General features: G+C 40.0%; 1 long non-coding RNA gene across 2 annotated transcripts; it reads right to left on the bottom strand.

The window, feature by feature from the left end:
- Positions 1 to 398: 398 nt before the first annotated feature.
- Positions 399 to 16,543, bottom strand: LOC110743565. Of its 2 annotated transcripts, XR_002522846.2 has the most exons (5): positions 16,352 to 16,543; positions 10,257 to 10,457; positions 6,047 to 6,208; positions 3,643 to 3,772; positions 399 to 1,628 (listed from the first exon to the last, which is right to left on the bottom strand). It is a non-coding gene; the product is annotated as an uncharacterized LOC110743565 (long non-coding RNA). The 2 variants fall into 2 exon arrangements; XR_002522845.2 differs by lacking the exon at positions 16,352 to 16,543 and having other exon boundaries at positions 10,257 to 11,945.
- Positions 16,544 to 16,790: the final 247 nt, after the last annotated feature.

Genomic DNA, 16,790 nt, shown 5'->3' with positions numbered 1-16,790 from the left:
ATTCCCAAAGACACAGAGCCAGTGAATGGTGAAGCCACTCCAACAGCTGTGCTCTGAAGTACTGAAGTCTTATTGTGGTTTGAAGTCATTACATGAAATATTCTAAGTCATGGGTTATTCTGTATCACAGATGGGATGTCTTGACTTCTGTTTTCTTTCTTTTCCTGAGCTGTTTTCTGTTTTCCTAACAGATTAAGAAATAGACCAGGTGTGGTGGCTCACACCTGTAGCATTCACAGCATCTTTGGAATAGAGGCTGAGTTGGCGGATCACAAGGTCAGGAGATCAAGACCATCCTGGCCAATATGGTGAAACTTCGTCTCTACTAAAAATACAACAATTAGTTGGGTGTAGTGGCACACACCTGTAGTCCCAGCTACTTGGGAGACTGAGGCAGGAGAATACGCTTGAACCGAAAAGCAAGCACGTTGTCAACTTGAAAGGACAGACTCTCCTTCTAAAATAGGGTTCTCACTGCCTCTAAGATGCTGCTGGTGGGGTAGAGATATGAGTGCCTAAATCACCAAGCAGAAAAAAAAAATAGTGTATGCAAAATCTGCATTAACCTCCACATTCTCATAAATAGCAACCATGTTTGTGCTAAGTAGTCATCCCTTGCTTATTTGTATTAGTGAGATTACTGAAGGTTCAAATTGAAATGAGCCCTTTCTCTCTTCCCCAAAGTCCTGGGGGGGCTTCAAAGGCCCACATTAAAGATATTAAAAGTTTTTGACAAAATTCACTCATTTGGTATGCATAGACATGCCAATAATTGAGAAAGAAAAGAGGAGAAGAGAAGAGAAAAGAAAACCAGAGCTCTCATTCTCCTGGGGCTGTACTTAGAGTAGAGCAGTTATGCTTTCTAAGGAGCATAACGTTAGGTCATTAGTGCTGAATCACAGCAAGAGCTGCCCTGCTGCTGAGTCATCCAGAAGACTGGAGATGCAGAAGTAGATGCCCCAAAGCATCTTAGCTACATCGAGTCTGATGACAGCATTTTTTCAGTAGGACCTCAGAAGTTGTGTGTCTCTCACTGGTCCTAGAATCCGGGATGCTGTCTTAAGTACAGATTCCTAGGTCTCTTCCTGTGTTTAAGAAATTAGAATCTCTGAGAGCGGGGTCCAGGAATGTGCATATTCACAATCTCCCCAGGAGATTCTGATGCTCACCTTCATTTGATCCCTGGCCTGGTGATCACTGCTCTAGATCTCTAGGCCTACAATTGAGATTAAACAATTCAACTTGTTACTCTATATTCTTTTCACTTTGATGATTTTTCTCACTGTGCTAGTTTAAAACCATCCATTTAGGAGTTCGTAGAGAATTTATTAAGAGCTTGGGATTTACAAATTAAAAAAAAAAAAAGGTCAAAATCTGCACTTAGTATTTACAACAACCTTGGACAAGTTACTTAGTTATTTAAGCCTCAGGCAAGTCGTGTTAGATGTGGAGTGATACTTACCTCTTGGTGGTGTTGAAGGAATTAAATGTGATAAAGCCTGTTAGTCCAGTGACTGGCATCAAATAGGATAATGACAAGGTGGCAGTGGTGGTGACAGAGAGGCCCAGAGCTGGGCTGAGGGGGGCTGACAGATTCATGAGGAGTCCTGGTCTTCAAAATCTGAGAACTTGGCAAAATAAGGTAAGAAAAGGGATGAGTAAGTTCACGTGAGGATGTTTGTGAGGGACGAAGAAAGCACCCCAGCTTCAGCAGCTCCACAAAATATATCCCTTACAACAAATCCAGCTGCTATCTGTTTGTAAATAAAGTTTTGTTAGCACACAGCCACACCTATTTGATTATATATGGTCTATGGCTACTCTTAAGCTACAATGGCCGGGTTGAGTTGCAAGAGAGATCGTCTGGCCTACAGAGCCTAAAATATTTATTAGTCGGTCCTTTTCAAAACAAAAAAAAAAGTCTGTCAATCCGTACTCTTAGTGAACTGCCAAGAGGGACTTTTATTTTACACAGGAAGAGGGGCCCAAGAGAAGAAACGGAATCATGAGGAAGACAAAGGTGCCAGCTATGCTGTCTTGTGCTGCCCAGCAACACTCTGCATACACACACCCACACTCACAATACACCCCTCCATCACAACCCCCACGTGCCCAGGAGACTTCAAGGATTTGTCCAGTGTTCTCCTTCTGAGGGTTTCTCAGGACACCCATCTTCTAGCCTGGCCAAGGGGAAGGTGAAAGCCACTACGCTTAAACCCAAGCCTGGCCTTGCCACTACCCAGCTCTGCAACCCTGGGCAAGTCATTTTGTCTTTCTGAGCTTCAAGATCCTCATTTGTAAAATGAGGAGTTTGGAGTTGTTTGAGCCATTTACTAATGCTACACATAGCCTAAGTTTAGGCCTCCACTGCAGGGGTTATCTGTCTCAGTGTGTCTGTCAGAAATCAAGGACTAGAGAGGTAAGAAGTTGATTACTGGATATCTCTTGGTCCCTTTCCACATCAAGTTTCAGGCTTATACACTGGGAGTGGCATCCTTAATCTCTACCTGGTTTTGGACCTAGTGGCCAATAAATGAATGTTGATTTATATTACAAACTGAATTATGTCCCCTACGAGCCCCCCGGCAAAATTCCTATCTCGAAGCCCTAACCCCTAATGTGGTGGTATTTGGAGACAGGACTTTTAGGGAGGTAAGGTTAAATGAGGTTATAAGGGTGGTGTCCTAATCTGATGGAATTACAAGAACAGGATGCACTAGAGAGCCTTCTCTCTCTGTGAGAGCCATGGCAGAACAAAGGGAGAAGGTGACCATCTACACCTCAGGAAGAGGGGCCACAGCAGAAACTGAACATGCTGAACCTTGATCTCAGACTTTCAGCCTCCAGAACTGTGAGAAAACAAATTTCTGTTGTTTAAGCCACCCAACCTCTGGTATTCTGTTATGACAACCTGAGAAGATTAATACAATTAGATTCCAGGTGGGGTGACTTTGTAAGAGATAACATTTGCACAATCCTGCTCAAAGGGCTTCTTCTGCAGATGAGGATTAGGAAGAAGTAGTGGCAGAGACTGAATATCATTATGGCCACCTGAACCTTTCCATCTCATGTAATCTTTCTTTCACTTGAAGGTTTGTGTTTTTAAGTGAGAAACAGGAAAAAAAAATTGACCTTGAAATCAAGAGGAATGCATTCTGATCCCGGCTCAATGGTATTGTGCAATTCAAGTCTAGCTTGAGAGTTTGGGGGTTGATCAAATCTGTGGTCAAAAACCTGATTTACTTTTAGCTGTGTTACCTTGGTCAAGTTACTCAACCTTTCTGATGGACAGTTGCCTTATCTACAAAATGAGAATAATATCAGTAATTTACCAGGTCATCGTGAGGATCAGATGCAGTAGGTCATGTAAAGAATCTAGCTCATAATGCCATGCAATCTAATAAATGTAGCATGTGAGAAGGCAGTTGTGCTAGTTATCTTTTGCTTTGTAACAAATTACCCTAAAACTTAGTGACTTAAAACAAAAACTTACTATTTTACAGTTTCTTTGGGCCAAGAATCTATGCATGGCTTAGTTCACTGCCTCTGGTTCTAAGGTTTCTGACAAGGCTACAACTAATGTATTGGTCAGGGCAGCAATTTCACTCGAAGTCTTGACTGGGGGAGGATCTATTTACTCACATGGTTGTTGGCAGGATTTGGTTTCTTGCTGTATTGAGGGCCTCATTGTCCTGTTGGCTCTCTCATATTCCTAGCCATGTTGCATTCTCCATAGAGCAGTTCAAAACATGGCAGCAAACTTCCCAGAAAACTAATAAAAGAGAAAGAACGTTCAAGATGGAAGCTATAGTTTTTTTTGTAATTGAACTTGACAGTGATATCCTATGACCTTATACCACATTCTATTTATTAGAAGTCAGTCACTAGGTCTAGCACATACTCAAGGGGATTGGCATTCCCAAGGGTGTTACCAAGGGCATGAAGACCAGGAGGTGGGGATCCCTGAAGGCCATCTTAGAGGCTGCTGACCACAGCAGCATAAAGTGTGAAGAACAGTAAAAACATGCTCTGGAATAAGATTATACCCAATCCTCCTTATGAATGGAATTTCTCTACATGCTAAAATTTATTTGTAACTTTAAAATCAATACTCAGGGCACATTTGTGGTCACTTGCAGGTATTCTTACAGCAGCAAAAAACTTGAGTCACTCAACACTCAACACAAGCATTCCTAGCTGAGGTGGGACAACAAAGTGATACTCTGCTTTTTCATTTCAGCTCTCAGTCTGAGAACAAGTATCTCTTTTGTGGTCTATTTAGTGTCCCATTTTTTCCCATTTTTATGCTTTATGATGGTGATTTTGCTGTTTCAAATGGTCCCAAAGCATAGTGCTAAAGTGATCCTAAGTAGAAGGCTGCTGTGTGCCTTACAGACAAAATGTATGCATAAGGGAAGTATCATTTGGGCGTGGGTCACAGTGCTGTTGCTATAAGTTCGATGTTAATGAATCAAACGTGTATATTGAATAAGATATCTTTAAACAAAACATCATTAAAACAAGGTTAAATATTGATCAGAGGCTCAAAGGAATCTCACCCTGTATTTCCTGTAGGAGCAACTGTTTAGTATTTGCTAATTCGGTGCTCACAGCCACTTTATAGAACATAACCTTCACAGATAAGGAGAATTCACTGTATTTGGGTAAAATCAACTCCACCACTTTCCCAGCTGTGCCATCCTGGGAAAGCTTCTTAACCTCTCTGTGTTTTATCTTCATTAAGAGAAAAATAGGGATACCATAGGACCTGCAGCCAAGGGCTTTGGGGAGGATAAACTGTGATGTTCCTGGTACAGCAACTGGCACACAGTAAATGCTTGATAAATAGGAGATATTATTATAATTATTATTGTCTGAGTTCAGTTTCTTCATGATCATAGCAAATTTTCTGGAAGTATGCTTTCTTCTATTCTGGGACAGTATCTGGTGCAGAACAGGCACTCATGAAAGACATATTAAATGAAATAAGAATTCTCTGATCATATTAGGTGGAAGATCTAAAGCTGGAAGAAAGCAAGTTCCTCTGTTCCTGGTCTCTGGGTTTGATATTACCACTGTGGCCGGCAGGAGTGGGAGTGTGTGAAACATTATAAAAACTCTCTCATTAGAACCCACATCAAGACACTAAATCCATAGTATTGACAGACTGTTGACTCACCTCCCCCAGGAACCCAGAGAATGCCCAGCAGATGGAAATGTACCCAAGACAAGGAAGCCGTGGTATTTTCCCCATGTCACCAGGCGTGAAGCCAGAAGTGGATTTGGCAGTAGTATACAATGGGATTAATCATCTGTAAATAAATCACCTACGTTGTCGTGGAGATGATTTTTTCATCTCTAAATGCCAAGTCATCACCATAAGAACTGAGGTGTGACATCCGTACGGCCTCTGGGCTTGGTATCTGACCTTGCTTTTGCAAGTTGCTCTTCAAGCTGTCTTTCCTCAAACTGGAAAACATTTGGGAGCTGTCCACTACAGACTATCTCAGGGAGAGTGTGTAGGTGGATTCCAGGGGCTACAACCATTAGTCCTCTCTTAGGAAGCCAGAAGTTATTCAGGAGGGTTATTGGGGGCACAGCTAAAGGAGGGTGTGCATTATATCCTGTTTCTTCAGGGCATCCTGATGAAGCTATGTGACTCAGAACCAGTTAATTTCTCTGAGATTTAGTTGTCCTCGTCTGTGAAATAGCACCTATTTTGCAAAGCCTATGGAAACTCACCCAGATGAAGGAGAAACTTAAGTATATTCTTGGTGGACTCGTATCACCACCTAACTCTTCTTCTCAGGGTTTAGCAATAGCTACTAACAATAGCTAACTTTAATTGAGCACTTATAATGTCCCAGACGTTATCTCATCTACTCTTCCCTTAACAAGATTATTATTTCCATTGTACAGATGAAGGAACTGAGACACAGAGATGTGAAGTAACGTTTCCAAAGTCACATAGCTAACAAGTGGGGAAGCGGGAATTTATCCCCAGTTCATCTAACTCCAGAGTCTGTGCTAACATCTAACAGCTTACCTTGAAGATATCTGTATTTTAACAAGGGCATCTTGGAGACAACAAGATACATGCTGGAAGTTTCAGGTGGAACATTCAGCTAGTGAGAAAGACATCTGCCGAAGACAGGCCCTGCAGCACGCCTTACCCATGATTATCTTCCTCTACTTGAGAGCTGACTGCCTAAAGCAGGATTGGAAAATTAAACTCACTCATTATTTCTTCCTTCTTAAAAAAGAACTGTGATTAATTTGGTGTATTAAGCTGTGATTAACTCTGAGACCCTAAAGTCTGAAGTGCTTGAAGGGGGCTGAAGTGCAGAGGGCAGAAGGCCCCCAAATTCCACAGATCCTTTCCCACTCCCCAGCTTCACTTTTGAGCATCTGCTGGGCCTTGCCACTACTCTTCCCAACAATTTCTGAGCTAGCTATAAAAAACTCCGATTTTACAGACAAGAAAGTGAAGGCAGAGCAGTTACATGACCTAACAAGATAGAAAACAAGTAATAGATAGAACTGGGATTCATATCCAAGGCTGCCTGGCTTCAACATCACACCTCCCTTTCCCTACATGGTCACCCCAGAAGGCTTACCTGATGCTGCAAACCTATGCCTCGTGCCAAAAGGCTTTATGAGTCTGGCTGCTACTAGGTGGCAGCTGCAACTGTGGAGTGTGGAGTATGGTTGTGGAGTTGGCAGGTGATGGGTGTGCCACAAAAAACAAAGTCCTCTTTGGAGACAGAGAAGATGTGGCCTGAAACACCAGCTCACATATATTAGGGGCTTAATGTGACTTGGGTTGTAAGTTACCTTTTATCACACCAAGGAGAGATGGAACTCGAAAAGTTCTTGTGCCAGAATTTATACCTTGGATGTCAACCACAGTTTTAAAGAATGTTTTTTATTCATCTCAGAAAGGTCAACTTATAGGCCAGTACCACAAAAATCCCTTCAAACATGGAATATCTTTCAAGCATTAATAACTTGAGCTGGAAGCAATAGAGTTTTTTTGTTTTGTTTTGTTTTAAAGACATAGGACAGATCCTGACACCCAACCCTAGGGCAATTTGGTGCCTATTGAACAAAAAATGGCTGTAGCAGCACACACTGGTGCGAGTATAAATTGAAATAACATTGTGGAGGACAATTTAGCAATATGGATCAAAGAGATTAAAAATGTGAGCTGTCTTTTATCCAGCCATTCTGCTTTTAGGATTGCAGTCTAAGGAAACAATGAGATATATGCACAAATGAATTCATCATAGCATTATTTTTATTTTATTTTATTTTTCCATAAGTTACTGGGGTACAGGTGGTATTTAGTTACATGAGTAAGTTCTTTAGTGGCGATTTGTGAGATCTTGGTGCACCCATCACCACAGCAGTATACACGGCACCATATTTGTAGTCTTTTGTCTCTTGCTCCCCTCCCACCCTTTCCCGCAAGTCCCCAAAGTCCATTGTATCATTCTTATGCCTTTGCATCCTCAGAGCTTAGCTCCCACATATCAGTGAGAACATACGATGTTTGCTTTGCCATTCCTGAGTTACTTCGCTTAGAATAATAGTCTCCAATCTCATCCAGGTCACTGCAAATGCTGTCAATTCATTTCTTTTTATGGCTGCATAGTATTCCATTGTGTATATATGTATATATATGTTTATATATATATGTGTGTGTGTGTGTGTGTATAGTCTAGTCTCAGCTTCAGAGTTTTTCTTTTAGTTTTTCTTTATATATATACACACACACACCCCACAGTTTCTTTATCCACTCATTGACTGATGGGCATGTGGGTTGCTTCCACGATTTTGCTATTGTGAATTGTGCCACTATAAACAAGCCTGTGCAAGTGTCTTTTTTGAATAACGACTTCTTTTCCTCTGAGTAGATACCCAGTACTGGGATTTCTAGATCAAACGGTAGTTCTACTTTTAGTTCTTTAAGGAATCTCCACAGTGTTTTCCATACTGGCTGTGCTAGTTCACATTTCCACCAGCAGTGTAGAAGTGTTCCCTGTTCACCGCCTCCACTCCAACATCTACTGTTTTATTGGATTTTTTATTATGGTTATTCTTGCAGGAGTAAGGTGGTATTGCATTGTGGTTTTGATTTGCATTTCCCTGATCATCAGTGATTTTGAGCATTTTTTTCATATTTTTTTGGCCATTTGTATATCTTCTTTTGAGGATTGTCTATTCATGTGCTTAGTCCACTTTTTGATGGGATTGTTTATTTTTTCTTACTGATTTGTTTGAGTTCGTTGTAGATTCTGGATATTAGTTCTCTGTCAGATGTATAGATTGTGAATATTTCTCTCACTCTGTGGGTTGTCTGTCTACTCTGCTGACTGTTCCTTTTGCTGCATCGCAGCATTATTTTGAAAAGAAAAATAATAGGAACAATCTACATGTCCATTAATAGGGGATTTATCATATTACCGATTGTGATTACATTAGACAGGCGCTAAAAGCTCCTGACTTTCCCTCTCAATCTTGCTTCTCCTCCATGGCTTCCCATTTGGTTGATGACACCCTCATCCATGCAGGTGCACCAGGCAGAAACCTGGGTGTTCCTAAACACCTCTCTATCCTTACTTCCCCTCCCAATCAGCCATCAAGTCCTGTCCAATACAAATGCTAAAGAGATCTCAAATCTGTTTCTTTTTTCCTGTGTCCACTTGGCACATCCTGAGTCCAAACCATCAACATCTGTCTCCTGGATACTCTTAGGTGCCCAATATCCACCCAGAGTCCCCAGTTCTAATCTCTACATGCTTCTGTAGCTAGAGTTCTTTTAAAAGAAAAATCTGATGATGTCTTCCTTGCTTTCCTCTCAAAGCCTTTCCATTGTACTTGTGATAAAAGAATTCCACCATACGCCCCGCCACAAAACCCCATAGCAGGGGTCAGCAAAGTTTTCTGGAAAGGGCCAGATAGTAAATATTTTAAGCATTATGGACCCTGCAGTCTCTGTAACAACTATTCATCCCTGCCAGTGTGGTGTGAAAACAACTACAGACATTATATAAATGAGTGGGTGTGGCTCTGTTCCAATAAAACTTTATTCACAAAAATAGGTGGGGTGCTAGATTTGGCCCCTGGGCTATTGTTTGTCAACACTTGTCTTGTAGGATCTGGCTCCTATTTTTCTTTCTAATTTCCACAAAGCCATTTCACCCCCATCTAGTCATTGTCTCCTCATCAGGACCTCAGGCAAGCTGTTCCCTCCATCGGCAATTTTCCTTTCTATTCCCAGCCTGCCCCTACTCTATCCCTCTAGGACCAACACATTCACCCCTGGCCAGCAGTTTCTCACTAGTCTAGTCTCAGCTTCAGAGTTTCTCTTTTAGGTGCACTCCCTACATCCAGGCTAGGTTAGGATGCCCCATTCTTCCCAAAGACTTAGTGCTTGTTCTTTGCGGAGCTTGTCAAATTTGAGATTAAATAATTCTTAATGCAGTTGTGTGTTTATATGTCACTTCTGCTAGACCCGAAGTTCTATAAGGAATTATGCCAATTATTGATCACAACTATATTCTTAGTGCCTGGTATGGTGCCTGACACATACAAAATGCATTAAATATTTGTGGAAATGTTGACCGAATAAATGATCACAAAACTAGAAAGAAATGGGCCTGTACAGATATAATGAAATATTAGGAGATACATGTATGGGTGATTTTTATTTTTTTCTTATACTTTCTTCCATTTCTCAAATGTTTCACAAAAAGCGTATATTATTAGTCTACTCAGAAAAATAATTAATGAATGGAGAGAAAGAGAGAGAGAGAGAGAGAGACAGAAAGCCCTGCTTCTGTGTTCAAATAACCAGTGAAACAAGCCCATTTCTGGCACACCCTACATGTTGAACCATCACTTTTCTCTGCTTGTCCAGAGCTGCCTAATAAGCTCCTCTACTTCCCTTCATATTGCCTTTCCCTGGTCATTTTTCATTTTCTACAAGTCACTTCCTCAGATCCCAGAGCATCTGTGTATCTGGGTACTGACTTGAGTTGAGCCACTGATTCCAATTCCTGTGGCAGATGGGCACTGGTGTACATATACCCACACAGCCTAATTGGCCATCTAGGGCTTTCCAATGCCAAGTTTAGGAAGGGGTTAAGAGATTAACTGCTGCCATGTGAAATGACATGCACCCGTAGTTTCGCAATGCAGAAGCTGTCCATGCAGATGGGAAGTGGTACAGCTAACTTATTTATTTTACTCACCAGTAGCTCAGCTTCCAACATCTGGTCATTTCCATGCTAGGCTGGTCTCCAAGTGGCACATGGGGGCAGCAGGCCACATGGCGACCATGTTCCAATGTACTCATCCGATAATTCCCTCCGCATTCAAGAGGAAGCCAATGAAGATGAGACTAATTATTATCTCCAAATAGAGATAGCATTTTGGTCATCTTCCAAAAAAATCTATGTGGGTAGAATAAGGGGGAAGTCAATAATTGACAAAAATGTGTGGGTTATGTAATGGATTATGGGCCTACAAAGAAGTACGATCTATCTCTAACTGATTCTTTGAAGTTCCAGATTAGATGCATATTCAACATAATCACATAGAAAAATAAGCAACAACACAAGGTAAGATAAATAGCAGCTGTAATTGTCAAACAAGTGATAGTGACAGTAAGTGACATGGCAGTCACACTCCTTCCAGTTCCGTGAAAGTCAAGGCCATTACTTCACATTCTTAAATTTCATGGCATATCAGAGTGTCATTGGGTATAAGTAACAGAAAATCCTGACTTAAGTAACAAAGCAAGTATCATTTCATATTTCAGAAGTCCAGAAGTAGGGCAGGGGTTGGTAACTTAGCAACTCACAAAGTTATCCTGAATCCTGCTTTTTCCATCTCTTCACTTGGCCATCCATGATTGTTTCAACCTCATACTTGGAATTAAAATAGCTACAGCAATTACAGGCATGACATTCCTTTCTTATGGTTTTCTGTTTGGAATGAGGAAACTCTTTTTGGAAATCCTCCAGCAGACTCCCCTAATGTTTCATTGGCTGGAGTTGGATCATTTGACCCATGAGCCAATCTCTAGCAAAGGGAAAAGAAGACCCTTGGACAAATTAGACTCACTAGTAGAGCTGGGTGTAGGGTCAGCTTCTCCTGAAGTATATGGTTACATGGGAGATGGCTTTTGCTAGGAAGGAAAGAAAATTAATTCTAAGCAAACAACCAGTACTGTTTACCACTCATGGATAATTTCAAGGTGAGAAATATTTTACACCTGTAGAATCTGGTATTGCAATGACCTTTCCAGCTTCATCTCTCACTGTGTAAGTCCGCATCACACACCCTAGACTAAGCAGACTGTAATTCTCTCAGTTCTTTGAGAGCAATGTGCTTTCTGAAACCACTCTGGAATGAATTATTTCTGTTTCTCAACATTAGGCTAATCATACCTTGCTGTTTGCCCAGAATCATACTGGTTTACACTGGCTATCTTGGCATTATTACTAATAGTGACCCTTTTTCATAAGCCTTCCAATTTGGATAAGAACATGAAAAATATCTAGGAAAGAGAAGGGAAGTGTTTGGGGATTGGTTGTGGAGAGTCAAGGAGAGAAAGGAGTTTACAATGACTCTCAGGCATCTGACTTGGGAGGTTGGGTAGATAGAAATAGAAGTCATCAGAACAGGGAATCAAGGAGGGGAGATTGTGTTAGGGGATACGTTAATGAGTTAAATTTTGGACTTAGGACATAGCTGGGTACAGATGACCAGGTAAACGTTAACTATGTAAGTTCAGAACGCAAGAGAGAAAGACATCATCTGGTGATAGAAATGTGTGAAATAGTATCACCCTGTAATCCCAGCACTTTGGGAGGCCGAGGTGGGTGGATCACTTGAGGTCAGGAGTTTGAGACCAGCCTGTCCAACAGGGTGAAACCCTGTCTCTACTAAAAATACAAAAATTAGCTGGGTGTGGTGGCTTGTGCCTGTAGTCCCCCCTACTTGGGAGACTGAGGCATGAGAATCACTTGAACCTGGGTGGCGGAGGCTGCAGTGAGCTGAGATTGTGCCACTGCACTCTGGGCAACAGAACAAGAATCTGTCTCAAAAATAAAAATAAAAAATTCTATATGTAAAATAGCATCTAGATACCTGAAGAAATAGTATCTAGATACCTGAAGTCATGAATATGAAAGAGATGACCCAGAAGAAATGTGGAATTAGAATGTGCCCATGGTAAGAGTCTGGTAAGGCCAACATTTAGAAGTTGTGCAAATTGAGGGGAAGCAGCAATGGAGACTGGGAAAAACTTACCAGAGAGAAAATTGGGGAATCAGGAGAGTAGAGGCATGGAAGCCCAGGAAAATGGGAATTTCAAGGGGAAAGGAATGGTTGGTAAAGTCCCTAGTGTTATAGAGAGCTCAGATTAGGTAAAGATCAAAAAGAGTTTATTGACATCAGGAATTCATTGGCTACCTTTCCTGGAGCATTCAGAGAACAGCATAGAATTACATCATTTTAGTATGAAAGATGACATCATTAATGACCTAGTTTTTTATGAGAAAATGCTCTTTTCATAAGGTTAGTTAAGATTTAGTGGCAGAGCCTAGACTGAAACTGCCAACACTTGACTCATCATTCATGGAATTAGACTATCATGTTGTGTTGTCCCTTTCTGTGTGCTGAAACTGTGGAGATTGGTGAAAGTGGGAAGCATGCAGGATCAACACAAATCAGTCTCCAACAATCTGGACTAACATAGTGACTTCCTCTTCTCCCCATCTCCACTACTGCTGCCTTGACTGCAGCCATGATCACAACACTCCTGGACTGCTGCAGTCGCCTCCTAACTGATCTCCCTACTACCTCCAGTCCATGTTGCTCACATCAGCAAATGCATCATAGTACTTCTCTGCTTAAAATGCTTCAAGGATGTATATTCTTAAAGTATAATAAAAAAATGTAATGGTGCTAATATTAACCCAGTGGAATTGTTGTGAAGATTAAATAAAATAAAAATTTTAAAGAAAAAAAAATGTTTCAAGGAAGCACCAAGGCAGTTCAAAGGGAGAAAGGAGCTGGCTCAGAAACAACCGGATAAACATCAGAAAATAATAATAATAATAATTAACCACTATAATGGCCAAAAATATAATTCAAAATGAATCATAAATCCAAACATAAAAATGAAAAGTGTGCTGTTTCTATTTTAAAAAGTCAAGAAAGTCACTCACAACCTTGGGAAAGGCAAAACAAAAAGCACTAATGGTTAAAGAAAAAAATCAAATGGACTTCATCAAAATTAAAAGCTTAATGTTCATCAGAAAACACAATTAAGAAAATGGAAGAGGCTGTGCATGGTGGTTCATGCCTGTAATCCCAGCACTTTGGGAGGCCGAGGCTGGAGAATCATGAGCTCAGGAGGTTGAGACCAGCCTGGCCAACATGGTGAAACCCCGTCTCTACTAAAAATACAAGAATTAGCCAGGCATAGTGACTCAGGCCTGTAATTCCAGCTACTCGAGAGGCTGAGGCAAGAGAATCACTTAAACTCAGAAGTTGGGCGTTGCAGTGAGCCAAGATTGCACCACTGCACTCCAGCCTGAGCAACAGAGCAAGATTCTGTCTTAGAAAAAAAAAGGAAGAAAAAGTCTTAGAGAGGGGAAAAATATTTATATATATATATACATTCCAGAATATATAAAATCATTTTACAAATCAATAATTAAAAGACCAAAACCTCAATTAAAGAAACTTTACAAAACACACCACTAAATAAGACATATGTAAGGACAGAAAGCAAATGAAAAGGTGCTCTAAGTCATTAATTATCAAGGAAAGACAAATTAACATTTCATGAGATATTATCACATACCCATTAGGATGGCTAAAATTAAAAAGGACAGACAATCCAAATGTTGACAGGAGCTTTGGAAACAACCGGAACTCTAATACATTGCTGTTTGGAGGATAAAATGGCACATCTACTTTGGAATTCTGTGGGAAGGTTTTTATAAATATGCACCTATCAAAAAAAATTAGAAGACTATACCATATAATTTCAAGACTTACTATTGTAATCAAACAGTGTGATAATGGTGTAAGGATAGACATGCACAAAAATGAGACAGAATAGACGATCCAGAAATAGAATCACTATATATGTTAAATTGATTTTTGATAAAGGTATTAAAGATATTTAATGAGGAGTAGGATAGTCTTTTCAATAAATGGTTCATGAACAAGTGAATATACATTTACAAAAATGAACCTTACACCATATACGAAAATTAACTCAAAGTGGATTATAAACCTAATCATAAAACTAACAATGTAAGACTTCTAGAAGAAAACCTTGTAACCTTAGGTTAGGGAAGGATTTCTTAGAGAGGACACAGGCATTAACCATAAAAGAAAAAAAAACGATAAATTAGACTTGAGCCAAATAAAAATAAATTGCTTTACAAAATATACCATTACAAAACTGAAAATACATGCCACGAACTGGGAGAAAATATTGGCCAAACATATCTCAGGTAGAGAGATACGTTTGTATACAAAATAAAGAATTTTCAAAACTCATTAACAAGAATGTAATGTAATTTTTTAATGTAAAAAGATTTAAGCAGACATTTCCCCAATCTATGAGAATGACTCGAAGCATATGAAAAGCTCCCCGGTATCATTAGTCATTAGGAAAATGCAAAATAAAGCCAAGTGAGAAAAAGGGCAAAGTAAGCATCTTTGAAAATTCCTCTGTAAAAGCAATGAGAAAACTTGCAATAATGGTCAGGATTAACTCTTTCAGAATTCTAAGAATTAACCAAATTATTGTGTGAATCAGGGAAGCAGTTATTCAAGAAAAACAGGTGAACCTCATGAAGAACAATGAGCTTTGTGGCATTGTAAGTTGAACTTCTCCCATTCCCATTCTCCAGCTTCACTTTAGCCTTGAAAATTAACAGCCCCTTATCACAGTGAAAACCAGCAACCTGGCAGCCACTGGAAGGGGCAGAATAGGTAGGGTTAGAGCTCCTTTAAAACCCCACTTCCAAAAAATTGTCATTTGACCTGTCTGGTGGTTCCCTGGAAGACTTCAATAGCAAGGCTGTATTTATTTGACCTGAGTCAGAGCACAGCCAGGGCCTCCCTGGGGACATTTGTCAAAGATAGTTACTGGCAACTGCTTATCATCATGGCTGTCTGAGGTACTGGATAAAGCTTGGGCAAACAGTTGATTAACCAAAGAGCCTAAAGGGAAAATCTGAGGAATGAGATATCCATAGGGGCTCTGAAAAGCTCTGACATATTCCTGAATATCTAAGATGCCACGTGCATGGGACAGTGTCAGGAAAGGCCTGAGAAGGCCGTAAGCTGTCACTTCTGGCTGACCATGAGGCTCCATGAAAGACGAAATGGAGGGCTGAGGTGGAGCTGTCAACTCTCTTGCCAAGTGTTCAGAGCATGCTCCTGTGTTCACACATAGCTGCTTTGCTAAAACTGGGTGACTTATTGGTTCTAGGCACTTAAGACAATATTTGCACAGTCATTAGCTGTCCAGTAAGCTAATTAAGCAGTAACTTCAGTGGCCACCCTCAACAAAGAGTGCAGATTTTATAGAATTAGGTCAGTAAAGTTCATTAAACAAACAATAACTACACAGAAAGCAGCAGCAACAACAACAACAAACCCTAGAAAGGGGAAAGAAGCTGATTTCCAGAGTTGCTGCATCATGTTATTTAAAATATACAGTTTTCAACAAAGATTATGAAATATGTAAAGAAATAAGAAAATTTGACCCATATACAGGGAAAAAAAGCAATCAATAGAAACTCTCTGAAAAAGCACAGACATTAGACTTACTAGACAAATAATTTAAATCAGTTATTTTAAATGTCTTTAAAGAACTAAAATATACCATGTCCAAAAAACTAAAGGAAATTATGAGACTGATACCTCACCAAATAGAGACTATAGCTAAGGAGATCGAAATTATGTAAAAGAACCAAATACAAGCTCTGGAGTAGAAAAGCATAATAGCTGAAGTGAAAATCCACCAGAGGGGTTCGACCACATATTTGAACTGGCTAAAGAAAGAATTAGCAAATATTAATTAGCATCCTGATAGGTCAATTGAAATGACTCAGTCTGAAGAATAAAAAGAAAAAAGAATGAAGGAAAATCAATAGAACATCAGAGATCCATGCAGTAACACCAAGCATACCAAGAGATGCCAAATGGGAGTGGGGGCCAGGTAGGTAAGGGGTAGAAACAGCATTTGAAGAAATAATGGCCAAATTTTCCATTTGATGTAACAACAACAACAACAACAACATTAACTTACATATCCAAGAAGCTCAACAAACTCCAATTAAGATAAAGCCAGATCTTGACACCTAGACAAACCATAATCAAATTGTCAAAAGCCAAATCAAATAACATTCTACTACACACTGACTAGAATGGTCAAAATGTATTTTATTTTATTTTATATTTTTAGTAGAGATGGGGTCTCACTATGTTGCTCAGGCTAGTCTCAAACTCCTAGGCTTAAGCAATCCTCCCTCATTGGCCTCCCACACAGTGCTAAGATTACAGGCATGAGCCACCATACCCAACCTAGAATGGTCAAAATTTAAAAAGGTTGTGAGGCCCCTGGAACTCTCCAGCATTGCTAGTGGAAATGTAAAATGAACAGCTACATTGGGATATATTTTTCACTTTCATATAAGTTAACATATACTTAGCACATAACTAAGCAAATTCATTCTTAAAAATCATAT

Source organism: Papio anubis, chromosome 5, assembly GCF_008728515.1.
Source record: "Papio anubis isolate 15944 chromosome 5, Panubis1.0, whole genome shotgun sequence".
Lineage (NCBI taxonomy): Eukaryota > Metazoa > Chordata > Mammalia > Primates > Cercopithecidae > Papio > Papio anubis.
This window is presented reverse-complemented; position numbering and strand designations above follow the sequence as displayed.